The sequence below is a fragment of the Ceratotherium simum genome, chromosome X, assembly GCF_057802395.1.
Source record: "Ceratotherium simum simum isolate JZ-2026a chromosome X, ASM5780239v1, whole genome shotgun sequence".
Lineage (NCBI taxonomy): Eukaryota > Metazoa > Chordata > Mammalia > Perissodactyla > Rhinocerotidae > Ceratotherium > Ceratotherium simum.
The window spans coordinates 40,047,622-40,071,970 of NC_141940.1; the positions used below are offsets into that span (position 1 = coordinate 40,047,622).

Genomic DNA, 24,349 nt, shown 5'->3' on the forward strand with positions numbered 1-24,349 from the left:
ACACTTGAGTCTCTGGATTGCCATTAAAGAACAGTAGGGATTTTAGATGCTGGTAGAAGGCTAATGGAAAAGATTATTGGGGCAGAGAGCCCACATGTCCTTTGTATACATCGGGTCCTGAGCCCAGGCAATGCTCACAGCTTCTTAGAATCCCCAGCTGATCAAATTGTGACCAAAATAACTCCAGGTTTATGGCAGTACCCAGACCGTACCCCCTTATACTAGTTTCCTCCTTGGATAATGGTAGCTAAAGTTTATTGAGTACTAACTAAATATCAGGCACTGTTCTAAGCACTTTACAATGATTAACTCATTTAATCCCCACAATAATCCCGTTCTACAGAGGAGGAAACTGAGGCACCAAGAAGTTAAGTAACTTGTCCAAGTTCAGAGTCAGTAAATGGCAGAGCTGAGATTTGAGCCCATGGTCCTAATCATGTTCCTCCAGGGAAGCCTACATGTACTGGGCAGAAGGAGGGATTTTGGTTACCAAAAGTAGTCAGGATCTTTCCATTTTTTCCTTCTGTCTTCCTTTCATTTTCTTGCTCAAAAACTGATAGCAGCTTCCCACTGCCTACTGAATCAAGTCCAAAGTCCTCTTCATGACCCTTACCATAATTTGGCCCCAGCCTACATATCTTTCTCTATTCTCCACCATGTAACCTCTACTTCTAGCTACAGTAATCCCCTGATTCTCTCCCCTCCCCCCGCCCATAAGCTATCTTCCTGATTTTGTCCTACCTGGAAAGTCTCAATGTTTCTAATTGGAAACTACTAGGTGTGACATAGAAAGGGTTTTATAGTCAAATCATCTGGAGACATCTTGAAGACCCTTCCTCTTACAATGGTCCTCTCAGATTCCAAGGAGTAGATTATGAATCCTCTACCTGAGTGGAAGTGCATCTCTCAGTTTTGCCAGAATGAGACCAATGCTGCAAAGGTAGGGGTTAGAGCTCTGTGCCATGCACTCTACCCAGCCAAACCCTATCTCCTCCTGAAAGCCTCCCCCCTCCCTTCTGCCTATGCAGTTTCTCTGTCTGAGGTGCACAGTGTGGACTGTCCTCAGGCCATTCAATTCTCAGCTCAACTGTCACCTCTGCAGAGAAGCCTTTCCTGACTGCCCTAGCTGAAGTAACTCCTTGCTACTCTCCACCCCAGCCCCGTGTTTCTTTCCTTTCTGGCACTTATCAATACAAGGAGTGATGCTTTATTCGTTTGTTTTTTTGTTTTTCTTTTTTTGCTGAGGAAGATTTGCCCTGAGCTAACATCTGTTGCCAATCTTCACCTATTTTGTACATGAGCTGCCAGCACAGCACGGCCACTGACAGACAAGTGGTGTAGGTCCACGCCCAGGATCCGCACCCGGGCCGCCAAAGCAGAGTGTACCAAACTTAGCCACCAAGGCCATTGGGGCTAGCCCCTATTTGTCTGCTTTTTAAACATGTGTTCCCAGTGAAACATATGCTCCACGAGAGCAAATATTCTGTCTGTCCTGTTTACTATTGTGTCCCCAGGGCCTATAACAGGGCTGGACACATAGGAGCTACTCATCAAACATTTGTTGGTTGAATGAGAGATGTTTCACCTGGAAGTTCTTTTGTGTGCTTTTCCCTATCTAGAGCACAAGTGTCCTAAGGGCAAGGCCCCTGTCATAGTCTTCCTTTTTCCATGGCATCGAGCATAATACCAGATACAAGTAAATCCTGAGACCATACTTGTAAAGTTGTTGGGACGTCTTGCCCACACCTCAGTTTTTTTATCCATTTAACCACACTACCCTGCCTTACTGGGCTGCAGGGGACAGGGAGATGCAGAGTGGGCATGGGCTTTTTTACTGCACAATGTTCTAGTCTTGAACTTTCCAAAGGGGTGATCCAGGGGGAACAAGGTGGGAGTGGGGAGTTTGGTAGGTTTTCTGCAGTTTCTGGGTAGTGGAGAGAGACTTTGCAGGAGAGAAGGTACAGTATGGTCAAAAGGAAAGATGGAAGGGGCTATCCTGACAGGCCCACATATTTCAGAGAAAAGGAAATCTTGGTCCTGGAGCAGGAGGGGGCATTCGGTATCCAAACTACAAGGGGGTCAGGACATTTTGAGGCTTCAAAGCCAACTCTGGGGGTCTCTGTGTGAGTAAAAACATGGGCTATCACTGCAGGCCTTAGTGACCTGGTGTGGGAGGAGAGGAAGAGAGACCGGGGCGGGGGGAGAGAGAGAAAGCCTGGGGTCTTCATATCTAAAAATAGAATCTTGTGTGGGGAAAAAAGCCCATTTCCTAACCTTAATGCAGTCAGGCAGCAGAATAAACTGCCTAGCAAGGAGGTTGAGTCACTGGCATCACAGGCATTCAAACCAGGTGAGATCAGAGATCAGATCCGAAGTGGGTTATCAGTACCAGCAAACCCTTTCTGGCTGCGGGCAGTGGGGGAGGTGGCGGGGGTTCAAATGGATCCACTGAGAGGCCCTTTGCAGGGTCAGTCTTCAGAGGCAACCGCATGGCGTGCTCTCACACACACCTACTCACACCCTTGCACCCTGCATGGAGGGAAATGACCCTGCTCCCTCTCATGTTTCACTGATGATGAAAGGGCTATCTTACTATGGAGACTTTTTAGCCCTTCTCCCTACTGACAAGTCACTTCTTTGATCCTGATGTGCCCCTGCCAAGGTCTAGGTGTCCCCTAGGCTTCCTCAGTCAGGAAAGATTCAGTAACCTTGCAGATTTACCCTCACACAGGTGTGGATATATATATATATATATACACAGGTGTAGTCTGTGGACTTTCTCTACGCACATTCTGTCTCTCTCAATCTCAACCTCAATCTCTCTCTCCAACCTGAGCCACTTCAACAGATATCAGCTGGACTCCTTCACCTTTATGTCCCTCTGGTTCCCAGAGGGTACCCCCTGCTTTTCTGACCCTCAATTCCTCCTACGCTCTCTTGGCAAAAGGTAGGAGTTTCTCTGCCCCCAGAGGTATCTTTGGTACCTCCCCAAGGCCCAGTGATGGCTATAGACGTGCCCATTCCCGCTCTGGGGGTGCAGGGAAAATACAGACTTGCCCCAGGTCCTGCAGAAGAGGCCATGTTCTTTTCCTCGCCTTCCCTGACCCCATCCTCTCATTTCTCCTTTTGGCAGCAGCAAACTCAAAAGCCTCCTCAGTCCCACTGACGGGAAGAGAAAAGAACAAGACCCAAATGAAATGGATCAACTAGTAGACTGAGAAATTGAAACTGCGCCAGAGGCCCAGGGAGGGAATGAAGAGCACAGGCAGGGAATGAAAGTGGAAAGGCCCCAGCTGAGAAGCCAATGACAACAAATGGCCCTGCAGGGTCCTGGCCCGGCCAAAGCTACTCTGCTCTGCTCACTGTTGGATCATAGCCAAGAGCGTGGCATCTACTGGCTGGCCAGTGGCAAAATGGTGAGGTAAGGGGAGCTGGTCTCCAACATCCCTTGTCTTGGTTTCTTTTCCATTTTGTGGTCTCCTCTCCCAGACTCCCAGAGTCTTCCTTCTGTCCCAAGAGTCTTGTACAGCCTCCTCACAAAAAAATTCACACATCCCTGTCCCATTTCTGCAGAATCTTGAGTGCATCAAGTCATTTGTCCACCCAGGTGTGAAATGGGGGGTCATGGCTGAAAGCTGGATTCTCCAACGCTGTTGTGTGGATGTTAACAGAATGTATTTGAGGAGAAAAGAGAAGGGTGGTGATCTGTGGTCTAATACATACTGGAAACCTTAAACAATGTTAGCAGGTTTGTCTACTGCAGGACTTCTCAGAGCCTTTAATATGCTAATATGCAATGTGAAGATCTAAGAGGGGGGATATAGCATTTCTCAAACTTATTTGGTCCTAGAATTTTTTTTTTCTTTTTTGTAGAGTAACTTGTGGGACTAGTGTTTTATTTAATGTATTTCCCTTCTTGGATAACATAGTTGCATTTTCACAACAGACTTTAATTCCTACACCTAAAAAAGTGACTGTGATGGTGGGAAAGTAGGCACCCTTACAGTTAGCAGAGGCAGTGATGGTTAGACTGGATCAACCACCAGGCTATAAAGGAGATGTTTTCGACCAGAGGACCCTGGTGGTATGGCTGTCTCATGTCACACATTATATGTGGTTTTCACTTACCAGTTGACCCCTACCCCATACAGTTCCAAGTGTCTTTAATATTTAGCCTTTCTGTGCTGTGTCTAGGTACCTAGTATGGAGGGAATAGAGGGGAGCCTGTCTCCCCAAGACACGTCTATTTTTCATGATGACACACATGTTTAAGAGCTACTCCTTCCTGAAGCATTTGACATTTGTGACCTTGTTCTCCACTGATACCACCAGTCCCCCAAACTCCATCCTCTGAAGCCTCCTGAGCCTGCTGCCTCAAGAAGGGCTAGCTGTGAGCTCTGGTCCTCTCTCTGGGTTTTCTCATGTATATATGTGACCTAAGCATGTCTTTACAGTGCACAGAATTGGAGAAACGAGGGGCACTGGAGAGAACTCAAGGGCTGTGCCCGGTCACACTGCTCTTCTGCTAGCCTACTAAATGTCCTGACCAAACGGGTCCCCACAAAGGGACCTCCACTAGTTCCTGTCCAAAGAACTGAGATGCTCTTCAACATGGTGAGCTGAGGGATGGGCAGAAAGCTGCTCTTTTGAAAAAAGTGACTTAGTCCTGGTGAGGGTCGGTTACCTGAGAAAAAGATGTTCTCATCCATTAAACTGAGAGGCCTCCAAAGGTGAGAATTGAGCAATAAGAAGCTGTTCATAAAGGCACTGGGTCCACTGTACTCTGGGCTGGTTAGAGCACCCTAGGAGGACTGGGTTCAGTTCTGGACAAGACCCCTAAGAGGCATCCTCACAAACTGGAGTGTTACCAAATGAAAATAACTAAGATGCTATAAGGTCAACAGGCTAAGGCCTCTTATAGATCCTGGACCACTGTTGAAAGCTATTAACCTTGGGGGAAGACATGTAGGTGCACTTAGCCAACATTTTACATATAATTCTAGGAGGTTCATGGACTTCTAGGTTAAGAAGCTCAGCTGTAGAATCATACCACAAAAGGAATCATTGAGCAAATTAGGTCGATTTAGCCAAAAAAGTAAAATAAAATGAAAGTCCAAAAGATAGACTTGAGGAAATGTGATAGCTATATTCAGATATTTTAAAGGGGCTGCCGAGAGAAAGAGGAAGGAAAGAAATTACTGAGAGACTGCTTTCAGCTCAATATCAAAAAATGTTCTAATTAGACTTGTTCAACAACGGAAATGGCTACCTTAGGAGGCAGTGAATGCCCTGCTGATGAGAGGTAAATATTTGAGGGGGAGACTGAGCTAGATCTTTAAGGACCACTTCCCAACCTCACATTCCCTCTCACCCAAGTGTTTCTGTCTCTGTCACTGAGATCCTTCCTAGTTTATCACAGATCAGAGTCACAACCTTTTTTTTTTAAAAGGTAGATTTTAAAATTTTATTTATTTATTTATTTACTTACTTACTTACTTATTTTTGTGAGGAAGATCAGCCCTGAGCTAACATCCATGCCAATCCTCCTCTTTTTGCTGAGGAAGACCGGCTCTGAGCCAACATCTATTGCCAATCCTCCTCCTTTTTTTGTCCCCCTTTTTCTCCCCAAAGTCCCAGCAGACAGCTGTATGTCATAGTTGCACATCCTTCCAGTTGCTGTATGTGGGACGCCGCCTCAGCACCGCTGGAGAAGCAGTGCGTCGGTGCGCGCCCAGGATCCAAAACCGGGCCGCCAGTAACGGAGCGCACGCACTTAACCGCTAAGTCATGGGGCTGGCCCCAGAGTCACAATCTTGCCAACAAACAAACCCCAAAGGCAAGAGCAGATGGGAGGTGTCCCCAAGCTCTGGACTGCCTGTCCCCCTCATTCCTCTACTCCCACCTTAAGTCATGTATCTTACTAGCCCCCTTACTGGGGCTCTCAGGGTTTGCTTGGCACCAGCTAGTTAATCTGATAAACTAATCTGCACTAATGGGATCGTGAATGCTAATGAATTAATGTGTTACCTTCCCAAGTGACATATTTGCATTTTAACAGAGGTCTTCAGGAGATAATGCCTTCACTCAAAGGAGTGATTAATGTTGAAATTTCGGCTGTTTGGCAGTCCAGTAAAGAAGACAGTTTTCAAAAGGACACCTTTTTCCACCCTTCACATCATACCATCCGCTGGAAGAGGAAAACTCATGTCCCTGCCCTTGAGGGGTTTATAGTTTATAAAGTTGGGGAATTACAGTGGCTGACATTTACTGAGCCTCCACCAAAGTGTCAGGCCCTGTGCTAAGTGCTATATAAATATTATCTTTGAATTCTTACAACCACAACCCTCTGATGTAAGTATTTTGCAGATAAACGGGCTGGGCCTCAGAGAGGTTGAGGAACTTAGTATCGTATTTCATTGACTCTAGATGTTAGAAGCAACATTTTCCTAGGTTTCCCCAAGAAAGAAAAGATGCTGCCAACCGAACTACAATGCACCACAGATTCTGAGAAGCATTTCAGTTTCAGAAATGTTAAAATTGTGTCTTCGAAACCATGAAATACAGTAAGTGGTAGGGCCAGTTCCAGAGTACACACTCTGCCTAATGCTGTTCACAGAACCCAGACGGGAACTAGCTGGCGAACACTTTGATATAATAATATAATAGCAAGCACATATTAATATTTTCATACAAAATGATTACACAAGGACTGAGAAGGCTGCACACTGAGTCCGAGGTCAATGGCAGCACCTGTTGATGGGGTCATGAACCTCAGTGGTGGAGAGCAAGAGGGACAGGATTCAAGGTAGAGGGAGTAGGCTGCGCAGGGCCTGGGGCTGAGGGCAGGGGGTAATAGATAGCAAATAACCTACTGTTGGGCACCCTTACATTAGGGAAGTTAGTTTTTGAGGATATGGCATACTGGGTGGCTTCGCTCAAGTGAAGTGGTTCATTAGAGAAACCGTGAGAGATACCTTAGTGGGATGGGAAAGGGAACTGGCAGATGGTCTTCAAAGGCCAGGATGAGAGATTTCAATTTGATATAATGGGCAAAGGGGGCAATTATTGATTCCTGCAAGTTAATGCCAACATATTATGAAAAGCTCATTCTCGCCACCAGGATAAATTAAAGCTCTCACCTCAAAGCCAGAGGCTTCCTGAGGAGGAAGAATCCAGCACAGCACAAGGGGTCAGCAGAGGCAGCCAAGCCCCAGGGCATTCCGAACCCTGAACTCTCAGCTCTCTCTGGATGTGCAGTCCCCTCTCTCTGGGTGCATTCCTCACTTGGAAGAGGAAGTAGCAGAGCCATTGCTTCCCAAGTCCCACCCCCGCCCCCCTGGGCAATGGTGGGGGGGTACAGACTGGAGGATGAACAGCTCATCTTCCCTCCATCCACTAACAAGGGTTTGTTGAGCCCCTAATGTGTGTCCATGTGTCTGGCCCTGCCCTGCACGACACATGGATCAAAGAGGCCTCTGAAGAGCTCACTCCCTAACTGAGGAGAAAGGTGAAAACACAGGAAGTCATGGCAATACGAGACAGTGTAATCAAGCGCTAAATTGTGGTGGAAAAACAGTCTGGATTCCAAAATGGAAAAGGGAGAACTGTGGGTGACTAATTTTTTGCCTATATTTTTCTGTATTCTCAAAGTTTTCTACTATGTATACGTATTACTCTCATAATTGGGGAAAATATATAATTAAAAAAGGAGGGCAGTCAGCGAGGGCTAGAATGATCAGGAAAGGCTTCACAGCAGAGGCTGGACTTGAGCTTGTTAGAGGATGCAGTGGAAGGATTTACAGAAATTGAGAAAAGGGGGCTACTGCAAGCTGGGGGAGCGGCAGGAAGATGAGCGCAGGGAGAGGAGTACCCTCTGAGTGGGGTACAGTGGGCAGGGAGAATAAGGAGACTAGTGGGAGGTTGGGGGTCAGGAAGAAATAGGTCAGAGAGATTATTTATATACATATATATGGCGAAGCTCAGCTATTGTGGAAGGCAGGCCTCGGATACCAGGGAGAGGAGTTTCTATTTGATATCATAAGCAAAAGGGAGCTATTATAGGCTCTTGAGCAGGGAAGTGACATGATGAAAGATGTTTTAAGGAGATTCCTTTGGCAGCAGCATTGAAGGATCACTTGGCTGGGAGGGGGAGGCAGCATGCAGAGAGACCAGTCAGGAGGCTACTGCAGTAATCCGGTCGTGAGGGAACGAGAGCGTGGGCTATGATGGCGGCAGTGGGAATGGTCGAGAAGGCATGGATTCATGAGGCACTTGTGAGAGATGAACTGCCAAGACACGGTGGTGACTGATAGGAGTGGGGAGGGGATGACTGATTCCAGGCAAAGCTCAGCCCATGGGCTAGTGAAAGAGTGACGGTGTCACAAATAAAGACGGAGATCCAGGGAAGGGCTCAGGGCTGGGGATCAGCGTGGAGGGTAAGGTTGGAGAAGAGATCCTGAGTTTGGTTTTAGCCATGGTAAATCTAAAGTGACGGTCAACTCCAAAGAGAAAATGTCTTAAAAGGCACTAAAGAATTGGAACTGGAGCTCAGGTTAAAGGCCAGGCTTTATCATTTCCAGCAACCACCCAGAATTCCAAAGCAGGACAAACTGTATTTAGATCGAGTGTGGAAACTTCTGGAGAGGGAAAAGGAAAAAAGCAGACCTAACAGCCAATTCTGATTTGGAATTTTCAGGTGACAGACTTTAAACTGCATGGCAACAGCAGACTGGTGGGTCTGTTTAAAAATCCCCCTCCTTTTTCTCTGTCGGTGAGTGATTTCCCTACATATTAGAAAGATTACAGCTCGACTGTAGGCGACGAGATTAATATGGAACAACACTCGCTTTATTAATCATATCTGCATTCTCTGTGATTTCACTGTTGGTGGCAACAGAGCCAGTGTGACACACAGCGCCCTCACCAGCCCTGCGAGCGGGCTTGTTTTCAGAGTCTCAGCCCGCAAACCCAAGATCCAGACTTTTGGTCATCTTGATACAGGATAGGAGGCAAGTCCATTTAAAAAAATAATCTGAGGGCCGGCCCCGTGGCTTAGCAGTTGAGTGCGCACGCTCCGCTGCTGGTGGCCCGGGTTCGGATCCCGGGCGCGCACTGACGCACCGCTTCTCCGGCCATGCTGGGGCCGCGTCCCACATGCAGCAACTGGAAGGATGTGCAGCTATGACATACAACTATCTACTGGGGCTTTGGGGGGGAAAATAAATAAATAAAATCTTTAAAAAAAAATAATAATCTGAGTACCTCAGTTTCCCCCTGTGTCAGCTGGAAAAGCATCTATAATTGGTTTGCTTGGGTCTGGGTTAGAAGTGGGAAGAACAATTATTGAAGGAAAAAATGTATAGATGAAAGACAAAACTTGGGAGAGAAAGAGTGAGCACAGATTGCAGCAAGATTTCCAAATTGAGAGGTCTTGACACTTACCCTGTTGACTCCTAAGCCAGTTGTCACCACCACGCCCTCTTCTTTCTGCTTTCAGTGGGCTTTTCCATATGAAGAGTCATAAATAAGACAACCTCCCTAGTCAGTGACTTGCATGCCCTCTTCCCAATCCCCCACCACCATAGGCATCTTCCACTCGGGACACCTGCCCACTTTCCAGCCACCATCTTTCCTCCTACCTCAAAGCAGAAGACTGATTGGAAATCAGAATAGAAATCTTCAGCAGGGAAATGCTGGAGACCGCTGGTCGACAGACTATGCAGTGTGTGTGTGTGTGTGTGTGTGTTCATCCACCAGTCTAGCCATCTGTTCCTCTGTTTTCCCAGTGGGTTTGAATCAGAAGCAAAGAGAGGCCTGTTTGGGTGGTCCTGCCCCCAGAGCTGAGCTCCCTTGGCACTTAGGAGCCCACAGCCTAGGCAGCACTACTCTCCACTCATTCATCTTTAGAAGGCATCATTCCCTCCCACAAGAAGAACTGGTAAGAGGAAGGGGGCTAAAATCTCACAAATATGCCTTTATCTGCAGTTCTCTACTCCCCTCCAACCCAGGGATGGGGGACTCGGCCCAGAAACCTGCCCAGGGCTGCAATTCAGCAGGCTGGGCAGCGAGGGGAGAGCTGGTGGGGGAAGCAAATGAGCAGGCAGAGGCCTCTACTATCACCCTCCCACCCACCTGTGGACTCCTCGCTTATTTCTGATACCAGCTGTAACAACAGGGCTCCAGCTGGCATTAAAGTGCTGTGGTAGCTCTCGCCATGCCCTGGCACAGGTGTGACCTCCACTGGGATGATCCCAAGTGCTGAGAGGAGTTTTCAAACTGATTCTATCAGGGAAGCTGAAAGGTGTCTCCTTGCTCTCAGCAGCTCTCAGAGGTCTTGGGAGCTTGAAACAGACAGCCCCTGCCTCCAGCCTCCCTGTTGGGGGTGCAGTACTCAGCACGCCAGCTCAGCTGTCATCTCAACCAGATTCTGTAGCCAGATTCCCCAGTGCTCACTCCTTCAGGTCGTGACATTGAAGGGTCCGGTGCAAATCTACTTTACTTGGGATGGTTCACTGATTAACCCATTGTCGTCTTAGCTCCAGTGAAATTTGGCCACGTGAAGGCCCTGAAGGCATGGGGCAAAGAACGTGTAAGTACTGAGGGTAAGAGGAGGGAGTAGGTGAGACAAAAACAAGTCAAGAGAATCTACTTGGTGGTTGACCAGCCACGCCAACGCCTTAACTGCCTTTTCAGTCTGACCCTCCTCTGTATGCTCACTGCCACCACCCTAATTACCTCTCACTTTGCTTGCTGTAGTAGTTTACAATCTCTCCTTATTCCAATCTCTCCTCATTCCAATCAAGTCTGCTTCCTATGGCACGGCTAACCATCCTAAAACATTTTGTGTTAATTGTCCAATAGCTTTCCAGGGTCTCCCCAAGTCCAAATTCGTCATGCGGACATCAAAGGCCCTCCAAATCCAGGTACCCCTTACGTGGTAAGTCATTTTTTCCCCACTGTGCCTCGACACCCACCCTCTCCTCTAGTTAGACCTCCTTTTCACTCTTCCTTGATTATACCATGACCATCTCTACCTCCGGCCTTTTCCTAACTATGCTTCCCCCTCAGATGCCTGCTCTTTTTCCAGCCAACAATCTCAATCTCACACATTATTCAAAACCTAACTCAAGTTCAACCTCTTCTGGGAAGCCTTCTCCTTCCATTCCAGCCCACGCTGCTCACTCTCTCTATGCTGTGAACCTCTACAGTGCTTACTGTTTAGAGCACATAATGTGGTATATAATTGTTTCCCAACTTGTATTATTCTTAGTTGCTTCATATGAATAAGTATTTTTTTGTTCAATTATGAATTTCTAAAGAGCAGGCCCTTTGCTCTCCCTTTCCCACCATAACATTGGCATTGGGCTAGACCTAGGAGCGCTCAAGACTCCTGTTCTCTTGCCTTAACTCCAAAACGAAGGAAAGATAAAATGAATAAAGGCCCTCTGAGGATCTTCTCTGTCTGTTCCCTCCCCTTTCCCAAAAGATGTTCCAGGCAGTTGAGGAGCTGAGGCTGCCTAGAGAGGCCTATCCAGCCAATCGGCTGTTGGATCTCTAGTTTTTAGTACACTGCCACCTCCTAAGGCTTTCTGAGCAATCAATAATGCTGCTTAAGTGATCAATCTGAGACCCAATGGGCTGCAGGGGCCAGAGTTTGATTAACTCGAGAGAATAAATGTATGCTGGAAGAGACAGAGCAGGGAGGGAGGAGCAGAAGAGAAAGCAGGAGGAAAGATGAGCTGGTGGAAGGTAGAGGGAGAGAAGGTTTTATGAATGAGGATACAGTAGGATGGAGCTGAGAGTAGTTCTCACCTGATCTGATTCAACAACTGAATCAAGTTCTTACTGAGATAACTAAATAATCTTGGGGCTTTCTCAGAGCCCAATGAATATCCTGGGGCTGCTGGGCAATCTTTGGCCTTGGCAAGACCACTGTTGCCACAGTCCATTGCAGGCCTGCCTAAGAGGCTGCAGGCTCTGTACTGGATGGAGAAGTGGGTTGGAATGGAGACTTTAGGGGACCCTAAGGAAGGACTTGGGTCTTGAGCTACGCTTATTGGCTAGGTTTACAGAAATCCCAAGCTCTGGCATCCTTCAGTCCTCCACCCAAGGATGGTGACTCTGATATTCATGATGATGTGGGACAGCTGGCTGATCTGCAAGGGTTATATCAGAATTACCTTCTCTCCATCCACTGGTGTACATATTATCCCTCCTCCCAAGGCTCTGGGGCTGGAAATTTAATTATTTGGCAGTTAAAAAATAAGAACTCTCTCTGAATTTTTTTCTGGAGGGCCCAAAATTCTAGCTATATCACTAATCAAAATTTTTCTGGGAAAGATAGTGTTATCTGGAAAAAACAGAGCAGATAACTTATTACTGTGAGAAAGTTCCTCCTTTAATCTGACCATGATTCCTGCTGCTCTCATTAAAAACCCATCCTTCACATATGATGGTATTATTACTCTCCCCATCGTGGAGGCTCCAAGCCCCAGAATCATCTTTGACTCTTATTCCTTCCTCATCCCACTCATCCAACTGGTAGGTAAATCAGGTTTCTTCTACCTCCAAAATCCATCCATCCATCTCCTTCTTTCTATCCCCATCCAGCTATTGTAACAGGCTCCTAATGTCTTCATGTCTCCAGGATGGCCCCCTTTTAATCAATCTGCCAAAGGGGAAAAAAAAGAAAAAATGAGCCTGAATCTAATCAAGCCTAAAGTTAACTTCCATTTATAAGAGGTACAGAGGACAGTGGAACAAGCTAAATGACAACAAGAGGAAGCAAACAGACAGACCAGAATGTGGGACAGTGTACAGAACAACTAACCACACTTCTCTAACGAGTCAAAGAGGGGGACTGCTGAAAGGGCCTTGAGAGACATAATGACCAAATGTAACGTGTGGAGCTTCTTTGGATCTTGATTCTAACAATCCAACTGTAAAACATGTTTGAAGACCGTTGAGGACGTTTGATTACAGACTGGGTAATGGAAAATACAAAAGCATTATTGTTAATTTTGTCAGATGTGTTAATGGTACTGTGGTTATATGAGAAAATGTCCATTTTTTAAGAGATGCATAGAGAAGTATTAGGGGGGAGATTACATGATTGATGTGTAAAATTTATTTTAAAAAACTTCAGCAAAGAAAAAAAGAGTAAACGTAGCAAATATGGCAAAGTCCTGATAATTACTTAATGTGGATAATGGGTATATGAGGTTATTATACTATTTTCTCTATTTTTTGAGAAATGTTCATAACAAAGAACAAAAACAAGTCATCCACGGGGCTGGCCCGGTGGTGCAAGTGGTTAAGTGCACGTGCTCCACCGCTGGGGCGGCCCGGGGTTCACCGGTTCAGATCCCAGGCGCACACCGACACACCGCTTGGCAAGCCATGCTGTGGCGGTGTCCCATATAAAGTGGAGGAAGATGGGCATGGATGTTAGCCCAGGGCGAGTCTTCCTCAGCAAAAAAAAAAAAAGAGGAGGATTGGCAGATGTTAGCACAGGGCTCATCTCCTCACAAAAAAAAAAAAAAAAGTCATCCACTATACCCCAGTCTACCTTCCTAGCTTTACCTTCCGCTCCTACCTCATGTCTCTATGACACAGCTGCCCTATGTCCTTGCTTAACTGAGTCCTGTCTGAACTTCATCCCTTCACTTACTCATTAATCCATTTGTTTACTCAACAAATATCTAAGGACCTCTTATATGCACTAGGCGCTGTAAATGCAAAGATGACTGAGACTGAGGAAGACAAGGGGCCTCCTTCATCTTTGTATCCTCCCTAGCAACTAGCACAGCACCTTGCACATAATAGGTGCTCAATGAATGTTTATTGAACTGATGGGCACGGGGAGATGTGATAGATTCCCTGTCTAATATGAACCAACAAGTATTTAATCCAACTCAACAAACGCTTATTGAACACCTATTATGGGTAAGGCATCGTGTGTAATGGGAATAAAAAAGAGACAAAAAACACCAGGCTATTTCCTTTATTGAACTTAAAATGTAGATAAGACATACACATATGAGAAGTTATATTTGTATGTGAAGAATATATGAATTAATAATTCAAGCAATAATAGTGGGGTCTATCAGCGATATACTTGCCAAATGTATTTTAGAGACAGCGACTGGAGGAGGAGCTCAGAGGAGGGAGAGAGATCACTTCAGTCTAGAATGATCAGAGAAGTCTTCACAGAGGAGGTGAATTTGAATGTAGAGTTGAAGGACAGGTTTAGTGGTATTGGACAGGAGAGGAGCATAGGCAGAGAGGACAAGGCATTCCTGGTGAGTGGAACGGCATGAACAAGAGCACAGATGCACAAAAATGTATAAAAGATATGTTTTGGAGACCCTGAGGAAAGAAATTTGGCTATAGTGGAGGGTGCATGTAGAGCTGTGTTTCTCAAGTAGACCAAGTACATCAGCGTCACTTGGGGGAGCTTGTTAAAGTGCATATTCCTGGCCTCCAGCTCCCAGACGTACTGAAGCAGAAGCTCAGGTGGTGGGACCTGGGAGTCTGCATTTTAACAAGCTCTCCTAAGTGATTTTGAGACACATCAAAAATTGAGAATCCATGATGTGAACAAAGAGTGGGAAATAAGGTTGGAAGAATACACAGCATTAGGCCCACTCGAGAGCCTTGAATGCCAGGCCAAGGGGGCTGAATTTATCCCACAGGCAATCAGGTGTCACCCCTCAAAGATGCTGATCAGAAGTGTCATGAAAAAAGGATATTTAGGAATATTAACCCAGCAAATGTGTGAATTATGGACTGGAAAGGAAAGAGGCTGGTGTAGTGTAGACATGAGGTGGTGGCAGGGGACTGAGTGAATTGGGGTAGAGTCAGAGATGGTTTTGAGGTTTCTAGTCTGGGAAACTAGAAGGCTTGTGGTAACAGAGAAGTCAGAAGAGCAAGCCATCTTTGAGAGATAATGAGATGAGTCTGTGAATGTTGAGTTTGACATGATGGCAGACTATCCAAGGGGAAATGTTCAGAAAGTAGCTGGAAATACAGGACTGAAATATAGGAAAGGGGTTCAGTTTGGGCCAGAGAAGTGGGAATGGCCAGAAGAGGGGTAAGAGGCATGTCCTTGCCAAGAGAGGAAGTGGAAAGCAAGAGGAGCTGAGGAACACCCGGATTTGAGGCGCAGGAGGAGGAACCAGCAAAATGGAGAAAAAAGGATGGGTCACTGGGGTGGAAGGAGACCCAAAGAGTACAACCAGGCAGAGAGCTCTTCAAAAAGCTAGGGATGGCTAGCAGTGTGGCTAATGCCAAAGTCAAAGTGAGGCTCAGAAAAGGTCACTAGCTATGGCATGCCTACAGAGAAATCTGCTCGTCTCACGTTCATCAAGACATATAACAGGCAGCCCCCCCTCTCCTCCCCGTACCCCCATGTCATATACACACTCTGATTTCCAAGCTCATTTTCTAAATGCCCAGGGGAGTAGGCACTAGCTTGCCACTGGGCTGTTAATGTTCCACTTTAACGATGGTGCCCTCAGAAAAGGGGATGCTGCCTGTCACGTGTGGGAAGTAATACAGAATCCCAAGATCCCTGTCCTCTCCTTACCAGCTCAGCTCACGGGGGACTGGAAAAGAGGGAAGATGGCGTGCTTCCCTCCCCTTACACCCCCCGTCCCCCGCCCGCCCCCCACCTTGGATTTCTCAGCAGAGCCGCAAGGTCCAGCCCATTTTGAGAGTCCTTTGTTTTGGCTGCTGATAATGAAAGAGAATGTTTTTCTTTTTGAATTTATGGTAAGAAGGAAAACAGAAGTCCTTGAGAGAAGAGCCAGAACAGAGTTTTCTGCTGCATATGCTAATAGCCTTAAGGCTGGACCACAGCTAAAGCTAACCTGGGTGTGGCCTCCTCCCAGTGGCCTGTCCAAGCTAAGGGTCTTCACCCAGTATTGATGGGGACGGTCCCAGCCCCCCTGAAAGTGATTGCTAGAGCCTTGTGAAGGCATGAACCCCTAGAACCCAAGCTTGTCTGAAGGAGCCTCACTTCCCACAATTTGCTCCAGGTGTGGGTGTATACATGTGTATGTGCGTGTGTGCCTGCACGCACGTGTGTGTATTGGTAGGTACTGTGCGTAATTTGTGTGTGCGTGTGGGCGATTTGCGCCTGTGTGTCTCTTATGGCTTCAGGCAGCCTAGAGGCTCCAAAAGAACCGAGATCCTCCTTCTATTGCATTGGTGCTGCCCTCTCAGGGTGCCTTATCTGGTGCTGGCCCGGAGCCCAATCATTTCTGTAGAGTTGGGGTGGGTGGGTACAGTGTGCTTCTGTTATCCTGCATCCACCAGTGTTCCCTCCAAGGACTGAAATGGGGACTACTGCAGTGGGGCAGTGCTGGACCAATGCCTCTCCTCCGCCCATGACACCCTGAGTGCCCCTGCACCCACCCCCACACCCCAGGACTGCAGTTGCCTCACTCCCCACCCCACTCCTGTGCTCTGCCCAGCTTGCTGCTGTTATCAACAATCCTAGGGCTTTCCTGTTGCACGTTTTCAACCTACCATTGCTCCTAAAGGACCTCATTGGTGGCAAAATCCCCCAATCAGGCCACACAGTTCATTTCCTAAGACCCTGGGACTGTACCACTCACCAGAGGTAGAGGTCCCTTGACTCATTTAAAATGCATTCTGCGGCCTCTTAGGAGTCCCTAGCCCCCTCACCCAGGAAGGCAGAAGCTCCATTCCACTGTCCAAAGCCACAGCACCAAGAACATCACTAGCTTGTGTTTATGGGGGAACTTGCTGGCTTCAGGCCACCAGCCCGGCCAGTCTGCAGGACACCTCAGATCTGGGAGATGTTAAGAGCCAGGAACTTGGGGCACCCACTACCCTACCCTGGCCAGACTCCTCTCCCTAGTTGCCGTCAGCGCACACTTGCAAAGCAATCGTGGTGGTGGGTGTCTGTGGGAGAGAGGGGAGGATCTCTCCACATGCAGCAACGAGTGTTGCTCTCCTGCTTGGATCATACCCCCCCCCTCAGAATCCTGCAGTGGCTCCCAATTGCCTCTTACATCAATTTAAACCTCTCTATGGGTCTCAAAGCCCTCCATAATTACATCCCACCTTCCCACATCCCCACTCCCACACACACATTACACGTAACTCGGGGCCAGACATAGACAGTAGAAGACACGGTCCACTAACGCTCCTGCCTGGGTCCTGCCACAGGTGCCTGAAAGCCCCACCAACAGAGCCATTCATCTGCCTCCTTTAAAAATTCAAATGTCAAAAAAAAATGCAAATGTCACCTGAGAGGTGAAGGCAGTAAAACGGTATCTGCTATTAACACCTTGGCCAGGCAGGGATTCTGTCATCAGACTTGAAGGAGCAGGGAGCAAAGCCCCGCCTAAACGGTCTAAGGGTGCGGGGGAGGGGACCCAGAGGCGCCTGGAGCAGCCGACAGGAGGGGTGCGGCGAAGGGGCTCTGACGTCGAAGCCTTCTCTGTCACGACTCTACCAAGAACTACAGTCTGATTCCTCGGCGTCTCTACTTAAACCAGTCAAACCCACTAGTCCTCCCCCCTCCCAATTTTGCTTCCCCCTCCACACACACATTACGTCTTATTTCACCTCAGGGGTACCTTCATGCCAAGCTGCTGAGGTTGAACTGCTTCTCTCACATGAAAAAAATAAGCAACAAAATTGGGTAGAAGCTAGCATGTCTGCTTGAGCATGGCCAAGTCTTGTTGAGGTCTCCCTGGGCATGGGGTGAGGGGGCTGAGAGCTGAGAGTCTTTTGCTTAGGGAAATAGCAAAGGCTTCCTGGGAAGCCTCTCTCAGCTCCCAGGAAACTGGGAACTGGGTTCCCCTGGCTTCTCCTGCAGTGAGCTTGACCGGCAGGGAAGGGGAGGGAGAGGCGGGGTCTCCCAGCTGAGGGCCCGGGTGGCTGAATTGCCACACAACCCCGGGGCCCTCTTCGCCAAAGTGTGCGCCTTCTACCCCAGCCTTCCAGCGGGGAAAACTCACTTGGGCCTTCTCTCTGAGTCAGCACAGACTCCCCTACCCTCCACCCCAAGAAGGTTGCCCCTAAGGAAGCCTTGCTCTTATAGCAGTTTCTCCAATGGGCAGAAGTCCAGAGACTGCCCCACCCTCCGAAAGAGCTGCAGGATGCTAAGACCACCCAGTGGACTCTGGGGCTCTGCAGCCAGACTAAGATGCCAAGGGGAGGGGGCAGGTCTGGCAGAATTCAGCATACACCATGATCAAGGGCTCTCTGGTGGCAGCTGCAAGGGTGGAGGTGCCACCTGCTTTGGGGGGAACCTGTCAAGCATTTGCCCCTGCAGTGGTTTCAGTGTGTGTGTAATGCTGTGTGTGTGCGGGAGGCCCAGGAGCTGGGGTGTAGACGTGAAGGACTATAAGAGTTGGGAACGCTTTTCGCCAGAATGGAGTTCTTAAGGGCCCTAGTGGAGGTGTCTACAGCAACTCGGGATGGGGGTTAGCTGTGTGTGGAGGGAGGAGCAGGTACTGGATCTGCAGTAATGTGCAGTTGTCATGTAGTTTCTCAGGGACTCTCTGAGACAACACACACAGATACTCTCCAAGCTCCAAAGCACCAGGCTGGGGAGTAGAGGAGTGGGTGTGCGTGTGCGTGTGTGTGTATACATGTTATAGCGGCGCTAGGGAGGGGGTGCGTGTAGCTGTATGTGTTTGGGTGACTGCTTTATTAGCATCCTGGTGAGAGGGGGCAAGTGTAGCTGTGTGTATGTGTGTGTGTGTGTTTCCTCTTTGGATGGGGTGACTGTAGCTGAGTGCAGGGTATGTGGTGCGGCTGTGTGTGCGTGTGTGTGTGTCCGTGTCCGCGTGTGAACATGGCCCCGGGAACCACGCACATGCTTCAGACAGCTGTTTCTGGCAGCCCTGAGGCTCGGGGTTGTCCGGGCACCCCGGCTAAGTGGGGTGGCCTCCCAGCAGCCAGGCCCCACGTCTCGCCAGCTCTCCCAACTGTGCCCACGGCCCCGGCGCGCACACAAAGGCTCCATAATGAACGCGCTGCACTCGCCTGCGCTTGGCTTCTCACCCTGCACCCCCGGCGGCCAAGGCGAGCCCGCCAAGCCGGCGACTCACCGGGGCAGTGGGCACGCAGCCGGCCGCTCCCCCCGCCCGCCCAAACTCCGGGCGGCCCGACGCTCGGCGCCCCCCGCCCTGGCCCCGGCTCCCGGGGGCGCCCAAGCGCCGGTCGCCCCCGAGACAGCCCGGAGCGGCACGCTCCCGCCGCGACCCACCCCTGGCCGGGCTGAGACTGCGGGCGCGCCCCCCTGAAGACAGCGCGCCTCTTACCTTCCTCCTCCGCCTCCTCTTCCTCCTCCTCTTCGGTGGCGCGGCGGCGGCGGCGCAGCGGCGACGGCGACAGCGGCGGGACTAGGGCGCCCGTGTCCCCGAGCCCGGCACGGGCGTGGGGCTCAGTAGCGCCGGGCGGTGGGGTGGGCAGAGGTTGGCGGGGCGGCAGCAGCTGGCCCGGGACGCGGGGAGCTGGCGCGCAGGCAGCGGGCTGCGGGCAGGCTGGCAGCGGCGCGCGCGGGCTCCTCGGGCGGGCTCCATGGCTGCGCCGCGGGCGGCACCATCGCCGTGGCTCGCTCGTCGCTCTCTCGCTCCAGGAGTGCGGCAGGCGGCGAGGTGACGGATGGCGGCGAGGCTGCCGGACGGCCGAGGAGGGGAGGGGAGAAGGGGCGGGGGGAGGGGGAGGAGGGGGGAGGAAAGGGGAGTGCAGAATGAGGGGCCTCTCCGGCGCCTCCCGACCCTCGAGTGCTGGCGTCGGTTTCCCGGAATGGGAACGCGGCTTAAAGGCACAGCTCCCGGCTCGGGTCACAACTAAAAATAAGCACAAAATTGACAATTGGGGAAAGAATCTCCCAAGACTCAACCGAGCAAGCCAGCCACCCAGACCGGCGCTGCCTCACTTCTTGAACCTGACCGTTCAGGCTGGCTTTGCCGGGAACTGCTGGCACATAAAAGGGAAAGCCAATTTCCAAAGTGAACCCGGGAAAGTGGTGGTGGTGGTGGGTGAACTGCAGAGAAGGGGCAACGGGAACGCTCACTTCGGTGACTCCATTCCCTGGTCCCTGACCTTTCCTCCATGAGTGCCCCCTCGCCCCCTGTTTGCTCGCCTTCTACTGGGGTTGCCCTCCCCGCAGCTCCCCTTCTGGTCACCATTGCCAGCATACACACACACCTTGAGTTTTGGCGTCGGCTGCTACTCGCAGCACCTCTCCCCAGCTCTGGAGTGCAAGCTGTTCGAGCCCAGGCCCAGCCTGGGAGCCCACCTCAGGAAGGGAGCAATCTGCCAGCTGGCAGAGGTCTGCTTCGAGCATGCGGTTGGTTTGGTGAGAAGGGAAGGAGGTTAAGGGGTGTGTGTGTGTTCACCAGCAGATGGAGGGAGGGTCCTGGCCACACACACACACTGAAGGAGAGTAGCTAGGCACACAGCACAGTGCCTAGTGAATGATCTCAGGACATTTTTTAGAAACATGCTGTGAATACTAAACATGTAGCAGCCGGGATTCAAGAAAGACTCAGTCTCCCAGATGGCTGCAGACACCTTTGGAGGAGTAGGGGACCAAGAAGAAAGGCCACTCCCTGTCTACCCAAAAGGGCAGCCTCAGTGGGGACCCGGGGGAACTGGGAAGCTGGATGGGTCTGGGAGGGCAAAGTTGAGGCCAGGGAAGAGAAAAGCAGAAGGAAGTGGTGGAGTTGAAGAGCTTCTGGTGATGCCAAATGCATGGTGAATTTCTGAGTGTCAGGTGTGCACATTTGGGCCTCAGCAGTTCCAAGGTGAAAAGTGAGCCCTCCTGAATTCTTCCTGTGTGCCTGGACTCTGGAAGGGAGGCTGTTTGGAAAAGGAGACCCATTCTAGTTGGAATCTCTTCCTCAGTTCTATTTAAATATTGGGGTAAAGCCTCAGAAGAGGCTGGAGGGCTACTGAGGGGCAATCATGGGGCAAGAGGATGGTCTTGCAAGCTGCGTGGAATTTCCAGGATACAGAGAAGAGCTCCAGGTGCAGGGCTCTGTGGTTTCCCGCAGCTGGGATCAGCAGTGGAGGAGCTGACTAGCAGATTTGGCCATCCGTCCACTGAGCACACTTTTTGCTTCCTTCCTGGCACTTCCTATGGTGAAAAAAAGGATGGAAATTCCCTGCATCTGGATGGGGGTAGCCTAGGCTGGGAAAACAAGCTGATGGAATTATTAAAAATGGATGGTGAGGGCCGGCCCCGTGGCTTAGCAGTTAAGTGCGCGCGCTCTGCTGCTGGCCACCTGGGTTTGGTCCCGGGCGTGCACGGAAGCACTGCTTCTCCGGCCATGCTGAGGCCGTGTCCCACATACAGCAACTAGAAGGATGTGTAGCTATGACACACAACTATCTACTGGGGCTTTGGGGGAATAAGTAAATAAATAAAATTATAAAAAAAATGGATGGTGAGTGAAAGTAAAGACACGCAGGGAGAGAAACACACAGCATTCCTGGCAAATACACAGGCAGACCCGCACACGAGAAGACGCTCTGATACACACAGAGTCAGGGACACACAGCGAGTTACACTTGGGGCCACAGACACACTGAGCTAGTCCAAAAAAAAAAAGAAAGGAGAAGTCTAGCCAGAAAAGTGACTCAGACTTGATTTCTAATCCTTCCAGAAGAGAGAGGTGAAGAGAAGCAGGGAAGAGTTGGCCTCCTGTCTCCAGGGATTGGAGAGGGAGCCGGGAACCAGCTGTCCAGTATGAATAATGCTATTTGCAGCCAGACAGTTTCTGGCTGGTTTCCTTGTGGTGGTGTCTTGGGGGAGGATCTCCTCCAGGGTTTCTTGATCCTTGCCCAGTTCATTCCTTATAAATATTAATATTAATAACACAGTTACCAACAAGTTGGCTTGTATCAGTTCTTATAATGAGACTCACGGGTTAATAACTAAAACAAACGCATTTTACAATTTCAATTAGCCCTCTGCTGCTGCTTGCTGAGCTCCCTGGAAGCATATACCTGGGCTCCACTCAATCTGCTATGCGGTAAACAAAAGTAGAGAAGGGGTAATGAAGGGGAAGAGAATATTAGGAGGGACTGTCATTGGACAATTTCATGTGTGAGGGCTCCCGGGTGACCAATGAGGCACTATCCAGTTTAGAATAGTGATTAAGTGCACAGCTTTTGGAATCTGCCTCTTATTAGTGGTGTGACCTGGGCAGGTCACTTAACCTCTCTGAGCCTTACCTGTGGGATGAAGATGATGGCAGAACCTACCTCATGGAGTTATTGGGGGTATTAAATGAGATAATGGATGTAAAAGGTCCCAGTAAATGGTAGCTGTCATTCTTTCTCAAGACCAATCTGTCTCCTAGTCATCTACTAAAAGGCTCCCCATTTTGTGTTTATTCTGCTTAATTCCAGTCTGAAGTGATGTAGCATTTACATTGTTTCTTGCTCTTGGTCAAAGTGAATTCTCAAGACTGCGTGCACATTGGCTGATTTCATTTCCAAAGGGAGAACCGCCCCTCACCCCCTCCAGAGAATCATGTAGGTAGGATTTTTTGTTTTTGTTGTTTGACAAACTGTGTGCACTCCTTATGCTCGTCAGAAATGAGGGTGGGGGGAGAGCAGGAGGCAGTGTACAGAGAAGGTTCTTCAACATTCTTAACCTTATGCCAAAATGCAGCAAAATAAACACTTGTGTGTAAAACTGGGACTCTCAGTCCAGTCACACTGAAATTTGGTAAGGAAGATCTCTTCGGGGTAAGAGTTCGTTCTCTTCAAATCTCATGACAAGTGGATGACAAATGAAGATCTTCCAGCCGGAAGTCTATTTCCTATTGAAATCAATACATGGAGATGAAGCTAATAAGTGGCACTATTTTTCTCCCCTACATACTGAGAGTGGATGGAGATAGCCCAGCATCACTGGCACCTTGGACTGTAATCAGCACTTAACAACCAAGCAGCCAACTCACCATTAACTGAGAATCCAGAAATAAATGGACAGGGCGGGCCCCGTGGCTTAGCAGTTAGGTGCACGCACTCTGCTGCTGGTGGCCTGCGTTTGGATCCCAGGCACGCACCAATGCACCGCTTCTCCAGACATGCTGAGGCCACATCCCACATATAGCAACTAGAAGGATGTGCAGCTATGACATACAACTATCTACTGGGGCTTTGGGGGAAAAATAAATAAATAAAATTGTTTAAAAAATAGAAATAAATGGACAGAGAACCTTTTGGCCTCCAGTAATAATAGTAATACTGACTACCATTTATCGGCCCATCACTCACTGTGAGTTGGGCACTCTGTGAATGCTCCTAGGAAAAGGAGGATGGTTCTTATCCCAGGGGATACAATTAGTTCCATTCCCTTGGTAGGACCTTCAGCCAGCCCTGAGAGCTTACATGCATTAACTCATTTCAGGATCACCACAACCCTCTTCCTCATCTTACAGAAGAGGAAGCCAAGACTCGGGTAGCAGTAAGTAGTGGAAGATGGATTCTAACCACATAATGACAATTAATAGTAATAATAATTATGATTGCTAACTTGTATTCAGCACTTATTATGGGCCAGGTACTGTGCTAATGTAGAGGAGGAAGACAATTCCTCTACCCTCTAGGTCCTTCTGGCTGATCTAAGAATTAAATTGACATGAGACAGAATAACAGGAGAAAATCAAACAAAGCTTTATAACATGTATGCATGGGAGAAACTCAGGAAAACTGAGTAACTCAGCCAGAATGGCCAAAGCGGCCTCCTTAAATACCATCTTCAGCTAAAGACAAAGGAGGATGTTGGGGGTAGTGGTTTGGGGCTTCAAAGGGGAGGAAGGCAATTCACATGGAGAAGGAAATGCAAATGTTTGGTAGACAGAACTTTGATAAGAATGGGCTTAGTAAGGACCCTCACAGTCTATTAATACCCAGAGTTATCTATGGTGATGGCCTGTCCTGGGGACAGGCCTTCTATATTAATTTTTTTTCAGGCAGTTAGGGGTAAGGTCAAAGTTTCTTTCTGAGTCTTTTGTCCTTAACCAGAGACACATTTTGGGGTGGCCAATTCTGATCCCCCACACTCGCATTTTGCATGCATTATCACATTAAATCCTCATAATAACGAAGGCTCAGAGAGGTTAAGTAATCTCCACGAGGTCACACAGCTATTAAGGCCTAATCCAGGATTTGGACCCATGCCAATTTAACTACAACAATTATAGTGTCTCTAAAAAGGCCGTGGCTAGGCAGGCCCTAGGATTGTAGAAGGAGGGATGGCATAATCAGAGAGACCAAGAAGGAAACCTACTTTATAATTTTTCAGCCCCTAGTCCTTTATTCTCCATCTTGCCTTTCAGCAAGA

At 48.9% G+C, this 24,349-nt stretch overlaps 1 protein-coding gene across 13 annotated transcripts in view; it reads right to left on the reverse strand.

The window, feature by feature from the left end:
• The window catches only part of FRMPD3 (FERM and PDZ domain containing 3), a 128,181-nt gene extending 108,378 nt beyond the window's left edge, over window positions 1-19,803 (reverse strand). For 11 of the 13 annotated variants that reach the window (XM_087426990.1, XM_087426992.1, XM_087426985.1 and 8 more), the window contains exon 1: window positions 19,305-19,801. The gene's annotated coding sequence lies outside the window, so the exon portion shown is untranslated. Of the gene's footprint in view, window positions 1-19,304 lie in introns of all 13 variants that reach the window. The other 2 variants (XM_087426983.1, XM_087426994.1) reach the window with 2 other exon arrangements.
• Window positions 19,804-24,349: the final 4,546 nt, after the last annotated feature.